Source organism: Halichoerus grypus, chromosome 2 (assembly GCF_964656455.1).
Source record: "Halichoerus grypus chromosome 2, mHalGry1.hap1.1, whole genome shotgun sequence".
Taxonomy (NCBI): domain Eukaryota; kingdom Metazoa; phylum Chordata; class Mammalia; order Carnivora; family Phocidae; genus Halichoerus; species Halichoerus grypus.
Window position 1 is genome coordinate 190989480 of NC_135713.1, and position 11217 is coordinate 191000696.

The 11217-nt window shown below is 43.4% G+C and overlaps 1 non-coding gene across 1 annotated transcript; it reads left to right on the forward strand.

The window, feature by feature from the left end:
• The first annotated feature begins 2064 nt into the window (after positions 1 to 2064).
• LOC118522332 (U6 spliceosomal RNA) lies at positions 2065 to 2171 on the forward strand. The gene has a single exon (XR_004910574.1). It is a non-coding gene; the product is annotated as a U6 spliceosomal RNA (small nuclear RNA).
• The last annotated feature ends 9046 nt before the right edge of the window (positions 2172 to 11217 follow it).

The following is an 11217-nucleotide window of genomic DNA, read 5'->3' on the forward strand; positions in this document are numbered from 1 at the left end:
CCCTGAGCCCAAGGTGGGGCTTGACCTCAGGACCCTGAGATCAGAACCTGAGCTGAAACCAAGAGTCAGTCACTCAACTGACTGAGCCACCCAGGCACCCCTCAGCTCTGATTTGTATTATTTATTTTCTTCTGCTTAATTTGGATTTAAATGTCTCTTCTCTTTCTTGTTTCCTAAGGTGGAAGCTTAGATTATTGATTTTAGATCTTTCCCCTTCTTCTTCTTCTTTTTTTTTTTTTTTTTAAGTAGACTCCATGCCCAGCATGGAACCCAGCTTGGGGCTTTATTTTTTATTTTTTTATTTTTTTTAAGATTTTATTTATTTGACAGAGAGAGACACAGCGAGAGAGGAGACACAAGCAGGGGCAGAGGGAGAGGGAGAACCACACTCCCTGCTGAGCAAGGAGCCCGATGTGGGACTCGATCCCAGGACCCTGGGATCATGACCTGAGCCTAAGGCAGACGCTTAACGACTGAGCCACCCAGGCGCCCTACAGCTTGGGGCTTTAACTCACCACCTTGAGGTCAAGAGTCCGATGCTTAGGGCGCCTGGGTGGCTCAGGTGGTTGGGCGACTGCCTTCGGCTCAGGTCATGATCCTGGAGTCCCTGGATCGAGTCCCGCATCGGGCTCCCTGCTCGGCGGGGAGTCTGCTTCTCCCTCTGACCCTCCCCCCTCTCATGTACTCGCTCTCTCTCAAATAAATAAATAAAATCTTAAAAAAAAAAAAAAAAGAGTCCGATGCTTAGCCAACTGAGATACTCAGGTGCTGCAGATATTTCTTCTTTTCTAATATTTGAATTTGATACTATAAATTTTTCTCTAAGCAATGCTTTTGCTGCATTCTACAAATTTTGATAAGTTGTATTTTCATTTTCATTTAGTTCAAAATATTTAAAAATCTCTCTTGAGATTTCTTCTTTGACCCATGTGTTATTTAAAAGTATGTTGCTTCATCTTGAAAGCTTTTTTTCCCTCCAGCTGTTTTTCTGTTGATTTCTAGTTCAGTTCCATCATGGGCTGAGAGTAGACATTGCGTGATTTCTATTCTTTTAAATTTGCTGAAGTGTGGTTTATGGCCCAGAATATGATATATCTTGGTGAATATTCTACATGAGTTTGAGAAGAATGTGTTATCTGCTCTTGTTGGATGAGTAGTGTATGGATGTTAATTATATACAGTTTATTCATTGTGCTGTTGAGTTCAATCATGTCCTTACTGATGCTCTGCCTGCTGGACCTGTCTATTTCTGATAGAAGGGTGTTAAAGTCTCCAAATATAATATTAGACTGATCTCTTTCTCCTTGCAGATCTATTTGTTTTTGCCTCATATAGTTTGATGCTCTGTTGTCAGGCTCATACACATTAAGTGTTATTATGTTTTCTTGCCCTTCTCCATCCTTGACAACTTTCCTTGTTTCTGAAGTTGACTCGGTCTGAAGTGCATTTCTTATAGATAATGTATAGCTGGATCTTGTTTTTTGACCCACTCTGATAATCTTTGTTGTTTAGTTGGTGTAGTTAGACCATTGACATTTAAGGTGATCATTGATATACTTGGATTAATATCTACCATATTTTTACCGTTTTCCATTTGTTTCTATTTTGTCTTCCACACTTTTCTGCCTTTTGTGATTTTAACTATTTTATATGAATCCATTTTCTCTCCTTTTTCATCATGCCATTTTTTTTCTACTTTTTTTTAGTGGTTGCCCTCGAGTTTACAATACATATTTTCAACTAATCCAAGTCTACTTTCAAATAACACTCTACCTCTTCATGGGTACTGCAAGTACCTTGTAATAACAAAATATTCCTAATTCCTCCCTCCTATCCCTTGTATCATTGCTGCCATCCATTTCACTTACACATAGGCATACATGAGTGAACTTCACCATGCTTCTGATTTATTTTCTCCCTTTAGGTGGGACAGGATGGCTACAGGGGGCTGGAGCTGGATATTTCCCTTCCCAGTTAGGTTATGCTCTGATAAAACCCCAGCAGGTTAGGCTCTGGTAAAATAGTTTCTCCTGAGGGCAAACCTAGTAAAGAAGAACAAAATGCGTGCTCGCTTCGGCAGCACATATACTAAAATTGGAACGATACGGAGAAGATTAGCATGACCCCTGCGCAAGGATGACACGCAACTTTGTGAAGCGTTCCATGTTTTTTGAATCCCAGACCTGTACCCCTGAAACAAATAATACATTATGTTAATAAAAAAATTTAAATAATAAAAAAATTTAAAAAAAGAGCAAAATGCTCTGGCATATTTCTTTTTCTTTTTTTTTTTTTTAAGATTTTATTTATTTATTTGACAGAGAGACAGCGAGAGCAGGAACACAAGCAGGGGGAGTGGGAGAGGGAGAAGCAGGCTTCCCACTGAGCAGGGAGCCCGATGTGGGACTCGATCCCAGGACCCTGGGATCATGACCTGAGCCGAAGGCAGACGCTTAACGACTGAGCCACCCAGGCGCCCTTCTGGCATATTTCAAAATGGCTCCGTTTCCTCTCTCCCTGCATGAGGGGATTTTTCTCTGATATTCACTGTGAGGACTGGTGGAGCCCCTGGAGATAAAACTCACAGAGGCTTGGGGTCCCCCTACGACTGGGTCCCCCTGGAGTTTTTACCTCTCAGATACGTCTACACGAAGCCTCCAGAAATTCGTCAATTATAGTTCAGGTTTTCCTACTCTGGCACTGCTCCCTGTGGAGGTTTTTGGTCAGGTAAGTTGTGATTCTCTGCATCTGCCTGTTTGTCTCTACAGTTTGGGCAGGGACAGTTTGCCCTGTGATCTCACTTCTCTGACAGATCTAAGAAGAGTTGTTGATCTTTCAGTTTGTTCAGCTTTTTACTTGTTGTTAGGACAGAGTGAAGATTTCCAGGCTTCTTATATGCTGGACCACAATCCAGAAGTCTTTATTTCTTTGTTGTTGTTGTTGTTGTTCTTTTTGTTTTGTTTTTGTTTTTTCCTCTTTGCTATACTATTTAATTTAATGTATTATTTTTCCCATTTTTTTTTTTTTTAAGATTTTATTTATTTATTTGACAGAGAGAGAGACAGCAAGAGAGGGAACACAAGCAGGGGGAATGGGAGAGGGAGAGGCAGGCTTCCTGCCTAGCAGGGAGCCCGATGCGGGGCTCGATCCCAGGACCCCGAGATCATGACCTGAGCCGAAGGCAGTCGCTTAACCAACTGAGCCACCCAGGCGCCCTATTTTTCCCATTTTAAAAAATTGTGGTAAAATACATTTAACATAAAATTTACCATCTTTACTATTTTTTTTTTAAGATTTTTTATTTATTTTATTCATGAGAGACAGGGAGAGACAGAGAGAGAGGCAGAGGCAGAGGGAGAAGCAGGCTCGCCGCTGAGCAGGGAGCCCGATGCGGGACTCGATCCCAGGGCCCTGGGATCATGACCTGAGCCGAAAGCAGACGCTTAACCATCTGAGCCACCCAGGTGCCCCCATCTTTACTATTTTTAAGTCTACAGTTCAATGGTGTGAAGTACCTTCATAATGTTGTGCAACCATCACCACCATCTATCTCCAGAACTCTTTCTTTTTTTTTAAGATTTTATTTATTGGGGCACCTGGGTGGCTCAGTCGTTGGGCGTCTGCCTTCGGCTCAGGTCATGATCCCAGGATCCTGGGATGGAGCCCTGCGTCGGGCTCCCTGCTCAGTGGGAAGCCTGTTTCTCCCTTTCCCACTCCCCCTGCTTGTGTTCCCTCTCTCGCTGTCTCTCTCTGTCAAATAAATAAAATCTTTAAAAAAAATAAAATTAAAATAAAGGTTTTATTTATTTATTTGTCAGACAGAGAGGGTGTACAAGCAGGGGGAGGAGCAGAGGGAGAGGGAGAAGCAGGCTCCCTGCTGAGCAAGGAGCCCGACCCTGGGATCATGACCTGAGCCGAAGCAGATGCTTAACCAACTGAGCCACCCAGGCGTCCCTCCAGAACTCCTTTCATCTTGTAGAACTGAAACTGCCCCCGTTAAACAATACTTCTCATTCCTCCTCCCCAGCCCCTAGCAATCACCATTCCACTTTCTGTCTTTATGATTTTTGACTACTTTAAGTAATTCCTATAAGTGGAGTCATACACTGTCTTATTGTGAGTGGTTTATTTCACCTAGTGTAATGTCCTTAAGGTTCATCCACGTTGTTGCATGTGTCAGAATTTCCTTTCTTTTTATTTTTATTTTATTTTTTTTAAAGATTTTACTTATTTGACAGAGAGTGACACAACGGGAGAGGGAACACAAGCAGGGTGAGTGGGAGAGGGAGAAGCAGGCTTCTCACGGAGCCCGGCGCAGGGCTCCATCCCAGGACCCTGGGATCAGGTCCTGAGCCGAAGGCAGACGCTTAACGACTGAGTCACCCAGGCGCCCCTTTCCTTCCTTTTTAAAGCTAAGTAATATTCCATTGTATGTATATAACACATTTTGCTGATCCGTTCATCTATCAATGGACACTTGGATTGCTTCCAAGTTTTAGCTATTATGAATGATGCTGCTATGAATGTTAGGTATATAAATATCTCTTTGAGACCCTGCTTTCAATTCTTTTGAGTATATACCCGAAGTGGAATTGCTGGATTATATCGTAATCCTATTTTCAATTTTTTGAGGAAGCACCATACTGTTTTCCACAGCAACTGCACCATTTTCCATTCCTACCAACACTGCACAGGGCTTCCAATTTCTCCACATCCCAACACTTGTCATTTTCTGTTTCTTCTTCCTTCCTTCCTTCCTCCCTCCTTCCCTCCTTCCCTCCTTCCCTCCTTCCCTTCTTCCTTCCTTCCTTCCCTCCCTTCTTTCTTTCTTTCTTCCTTTCTTTCTTTCTTCTTATTCTACTTTCTTCTTTCTTTCTTCTTTCTTTCTTTCTTCTTTCTTTCTTTCTTTCTTTCTTTCTTTCCTTCTTTCTTTCTTTCTCACAATGAGGTGGTATCTCATTGTAGTTTTGATGTGTATTTCCCTAATGATTAGTGATGTTGATCATGTTTTCACATGTTTATTGGCCATTGGTAGATCTTTTTTGGTGAAATGTCTATTCAAGTTCTTTACTCATTTTTGAATTGGGTTGTTGTTATTGTTGTATCTATTTCTTTTTGAATGAGCTTTAACAGTTGGCGTTTTTCAAGGAATTTGTTAATTTCATCTAAGTTGTGAAATTTATGGATATTTATGTTTGTAGTATTCCTTGCTATTTTTTAATGTCTTAGAGCCTGTAGTGATGTCCTCTAATTGCTATTATTTATAATTTACAGTTCTCCTTTTTTCTTGGTCATTATGGCTAGAAGTTTATCAATTTTATTAATTTTTTTCCCAAAGAACTAATTTTTGGTTTCACTGATTTTCTCTATTGTTTGTTCTCGATTTCATTGATTTCTGTTCAATTTTTCCTTCTTTCTGCCTGACTTGGTTCTAATTTGCTCTTCTTTTCCTCGGTTTTGTTTTTTTTTTTTAAGTAAACTCTATGCCCAACATGGGGCTCGAACTCACAACCCTGAGATCAAGAGTTGCATGCTCTACCCACTGAGCCAGCGAGGCACCCCTCTCTAGTTTTTTAAGGTAGAAGCTTAAACTACTGAGTTGAGATCTTTCTTATTTTCTGACCTAAGTATTTAATACTGTTTCCCTTGAGACACTGCTTAATTGCAACCCACAAATTTTGATCTGTTTTCATCTGCATTCACTTTAAAATATTTTCTAATTTCCCTTATGACTTCATCTTTGATCCATGGGTTATTTACAAGTGACTTGCTTGGTTTTCAAATATTTAGAGTTTTTTTCCAGATGTCTTTCTGTATTGATTTCTAATTTAATTCTGTTACAGGCATAGATTATACTTCCTATGATTTCAGTTCTTTTACATTTCTTAAGGTTTGTTTTATGGCCCAGAATATAGTCTGTTTTGGTGAATGATCCATGTGCAGTTGAAGAGAATGTGTATTTTGCTATTGTTAGTTGGAATGTTCTACAAACATAAATCAGGTCAACTAGGGTGTTAGTGCTCTTCAGGTGTTCTATATCCTTAGTAATTTTCTGTCTACTTGTTCTTTGGCTTATTGAGAGAGTGATTGTAGTTTCCTACCATAATTGTGGATTTATCTGTTTTTCCTTTCCATTCCATCAGTTTTTGTTTCATGCATTTGAATTTGTGTTTAAAAATTATGTATGATCTATTTTTTAAAAATAGGTAAATTAGTGTTCACATATAAATCAATCTGCAGGAATATCTAAATGATTAACAGTGATTACTGGGGTTTTTTTTGGAGGCTTTTATTCTCTGTGTTAGATAGGTCTATAATTTTAAATGTTTTACGTACAAATTTTTCATAATTGAAATATGAAGTTGTGGTTTACAGTAAAAAGAGATATGGTTGCCTGCCTATGAATGTGTCCTGCAAAGCAGTCTCTGGATCACTGTGAAGAAGAGTCAGCTGGGCGCTCTCTGCCTGACCCATTCCTGCCCAGCTCCCCAACCGTGGCCCACACCTCCTGCTTCTGCTTCCTTACCAGCACTTCCTCACCTCCTGTCATCTGGCTTTGTGCCCAGGTACCCAGGAAAGAAACACCTTTCTGAGATCACCATGTGGCCTGCCAACCCAGCAGGCTTTCCACCATGTCATTTGACTTTGCTGACCAAATTCACCCACTTTATCTTCAGGGTATTTCTTGAATATATTCATTTTCTTTCTTTTTTTTTTTTCTAACTAATCTCTACACCCAACATGGGGCTCAAACTCACAACCCCGAGATCAAGAGTCGCATGCTCTACAGACTGAGTCAGCCAGGTGCCCGTGAATGTATTCATTTTCTAGACCCTTGTTCCCTCAAGCCATTCCCCCTCTCTCATCACTGGGCCACCTCTTACTTTCCCCTTAGGAATCAGAACAAATATCTCTGCCTCCAGGAAGCCGTGCTTAATTCTAGCCCCCTCTGCTCCCCCAACTCCGTGCAGATACTCATCACTCTTGTTGAATGCCGGGCTCCCGTGCTGACTGGAGGTCCTATGGGGGCGGTGGCTATGTGGGCTTGCCTCTGCCATTCACTCACTGACCTGCAGATTCCCAATTTGCCTCCTTGTAGCCAATCCCTCCTGTATGTAGCTCCCAGGTGAATCACTTTAATCATGTCACTCCCCAGCTCAAGAACCTGCAATGACTCGCTGGTATCTACTGATTCAAGTCCAGACTCTTCTTCTTGGGTGTATTTAATAACGTCAAAATTAAAGATTTCTGATCAATGAGGTGAACAAAATTAAGAGAGAGATGACAAGACGGGAGAATATTTTAGCAAGGTCTAAAACCAACAAAGGGTAGGGTCTTCCAGAACCTCTTGCAAATCAACATCCAAAAAGGCATCAACCTCAATAGAAATATGACCAAACGGTATGAGAAAACAGTTTGCATAATAGGAAATCTTAAAGACTAATCAGCAAATGCAGAGATGCTCAAAGTCTTTAGTGACCAGAGAGATGCAAGAACCATACCAAAACAAAACAAAAACAACCCAGTGAGGTAATACCTCAGTCAGACTAGCAAAAATCAAAAAGGCTGAATAATGTCACTAATATGGGGATATAGGAAACTCCTGGGCTGCCTGTGGGAGTGTGGACCGGTGCAGACAATGTGGAGAGAAATATAGCCATATTTAGTCAGGTCGAGACAGTCTATACCCAAGACTTAGCAAATCCACTCCTGGCCCCTGGGTACATAACCCAAAGAGATTCTCACCAGAACCCTAAGGGGACATGCCCTTACTCGCTCTTCAAGTCCTTTGTGGGAAGGGAGTAGTGTGCAACTGGGTGTACCTCCCTGGAAGAGTAAAGAGGCCAAAGACAGCGGTGCCCCATGAGAGCTAAAGCAACTCAGTGTTCAAGAGCAACTTCTGGATCTTAAAACCATAGTGCAGGGCGGGAAAGAGGACCTGTTGAGCCAAGACTAGAACACGATGATGATAATGTATAGAAACACACACATGCACAAGACCAACCAATTGCAAAGAGGCATCTTGAGAAATTTATTATAGATTGGATATTAGATTATTGCTCATTTTCTTGGATGTGATAGTGGTGCTGCAGTTGATAAGAAAATGTTCAGTGTTGGTGGGAGGATGCATAGCTGAAGAGTATAGGGTGAAATGGCACGATGTTTGAGGTTCATTTTAAAGTATTTAGTTCAGCAAAAGGAAAAAAGAGAAAGGTGAAAGAAACGTACTTTAGGCAAAGATGTAGGCAAGATTTCAAGATAAAGTCTTTTTTAAAAAAGATTTTGTTTATTTATTTTTGAGAGAGTGAGTGAGCATGAGCCGGGGCGGGGGGCAGAGGGAGAAGCAGGCTCTCCACTGAGCAGGGACCCCAATGAGGGACTCGATCCCAGGACCCTGGGATCATAACCTGAGCCGAAGGCAGACGCTTAACTGACTGAGCTACCCAGGCGCCCTCAAGACAAAGTCTTGAAAATTTTTGAGTCTGGGAGATAAACAAATCCAGGAGTGGATTTGCTAAGTCTTGTGTCTATTATTGTGCATGTATTAAAAATTCCATAATAAAATGTAAAACAATATCAATGACATCTTTTCAAGAACGTGCCCACACAAAAAGATACGTGTTCAACTTTTTAGAGTAGTTGCCTATGGAGGGAGAGTAAAAGAGGAGCAGGGGATGGAGACAAAAGGGAAGGAAGGAAAGAAGGAAAGAAAGGAGAATGGTCAGGAGCGCCTGGGTGGTACAGCATCTGACTCTTGGCTTTGGCTCAGATCACCATCTCAGTGTCGTGAGATCGAGTCCCCTGTCGGGCTCAGCGCTCAGTGTGGAATCTGCGTAAGATTCTCTCTCTCCCTCTCCCCCTCCCCCCTGCCCCCACTCTCTTTCTCTCTCTCAAATAAATAAATCAATCTTAAAAAAGGAAGAAAGAAGAATGGTCAATGGTAATCTACCCTGAATTGAGGATGATGGATTTAACCCTTCGCACCAGGGGTCCAGACGCAGGAGGGGAAAAATCGATATCCCCTATAACTCTACCACGGCGGCATTTTCATTTCTCCTGTCTAAGCCTCTAAGCTTCATTCCTGTGCACATCTGTTGGTGGGAGGCTGTCACCTTGAGGGTCACAGTACTTCATGCCTTGCTTAAGAAACAAGAATAAACATTTTGCTTACTAAATGCTAGCACTGGGCTAGGACCTCGAGGTATATGATTTCGATTTATCCTCTCAGTAATACTGTGAAGTATCATTACCTCCATCTTACAGATGCAGAAAACTGAGCTCAGAAATGGGGTGTCTGTCCATCTCCTACTAAATCACAAAGCTAGAATTCCAAACTCATTGACCTCGGAGACCCAGGATCATGTGATTACACCAAGCTGATCCAACAGCTTCTTCATCATCATTATTATTTGTTTGTTTTCTAAGTAATCTCTATGCCCAATGTGGGGCTCCAACCAACAACCTCAAGATCCAGAGTCCAATGCTCTACCGACTGAGCCAGCCAGGTGACCCTCATCATTATTATTTGTAGGACCCACCCTAGTGGTCTATTATATTGAGGTAGAGTGATTTACTGTAATTTACCACTCTCCTCTTACTTAGTATTTGGCCTCTTCCTAGTTTTTTGCTTCCACAGACAGTCCTGTAAAGAATATCTTCAGGTATAGGGGTCAGCTCAGTTGGTGGAGCATGCAACTCTTGATCTCAGGTCCTGAGTTCGAGCCCCATGTGTGGAGTAGGGTTTACCTAAATTAAAAAAAAAAAAAAAAAGATATAAAAAAGAATATCTTCAGGTATAGAGCTTTTAGATTCTGTTGAATTATTCCCTTACCTGGAGTGGGGTTATACTTTGTGCTCACACAAAAGTGTGGACCTCATTCCAGCAACCAATTCACAGTGATGTAGTCTTCAATAAGGGGTTGAACAAGGGGCACCTGGGTGGCTCAGTCGGTTAAGCATCCGGACTCTTTTTTTTTTTTTTAAAAGATTTTATTTATTTATTGGATAGAGAGAGAGTGAGAGAGAGCATGAGAGGGGAAAGGGTCAGAGGGAGAAGCAGACTCCCCACCGAGCGGGGAGCCCGACATGGGACTCGATCCTGGGACTCCAGGATCATGACCTGAGCCGGAGGCAGTCACTTAACCAACTGAGCCACCCAGGCGCCCAAGCATCTGGACCCTTGATTTCAGCTCAGGTCGTGATCTCAGGGTCTTGGGATCAAACCCCTTGTCGGCTCCTCCGTGCTCAGTGGGGAGTCTGCCTGAGATTCTCTCATTCTCCCTCTGACCTTTCCCTGGCTCATGTGTGCTTGCCTGCTCTCTCTCTCTCTCAAATAAATACATCTTTTAAAAAATGGGGTTGAATGAGTGAGCAGGATTTAAAACTGCAGAGATTTTGAGGGAGTGTGTATGTATTGGGGGGTGGGAGTGGGGCAGAAGGACAGCTCTCAGAGGAAATGCAGGGGGGTGGAGAGAGTGGGTCAGGGCATCTGTGGGGGCGGGCAGGAAATGCAAGGGGAGGAAGGCCTCAGGACAGGCAGGAAGTCGATGGGATTGAATTCTGCAGCCTTCACACTTCCCTAATGCCTTCCCGGGTCAAGGTGGCCAATGAGGTTCTGGCAAGCCCCGGGGACAGGCCAGCTGCTGCGGGGACATGAAGCTGCTGCACGTAGGAGTGGACAGCCGGGACTGCTCTCCCTGGGGCCAAGGTGGCTCTCTGGCCCTTGGGTGGCTGCCCTGGGCAGCCCAGGAGGGGTCAGCTGGGGATAGGCAGCAAGTAAATATAGATGCAGGGAAGGAACCAGGCGGCCCAGGCCTGCACTGACCTCTTGCTGGAAGGCTGAGAAGGGTGGGGGGGGTTAGGTTCTGGCAGCCTCCTCTTCAGGGCTGAGTGACCCCTGGGCTCAGCAGCCCCCTAGAATTGCTGGAAGCAGCTGGTCCTCCATGGGGACCAGAGTGAGGGCTCGTGGAAAGGCTGGTGGTGAGGTGCTGCTCCTTTGTAACGGAGGGCAAACCGCATTCCCTCCCTGGTGGTCCCCCTCAGAGGCGCTGCCCTGCGTGATGAGTGCTGGTGAAGGCGCTGACCAGCCCAAAGGGACGTGGGGCCCGCAGCACAGGGATCTTGCTTATTCTGAAGAAGGATGTCTGGAGCGTAAACGTGTCCTCCCTCGCTCTCCCACCCTCTCACTGGCGGCTGGCCCTCTCCACCCCAGGACTC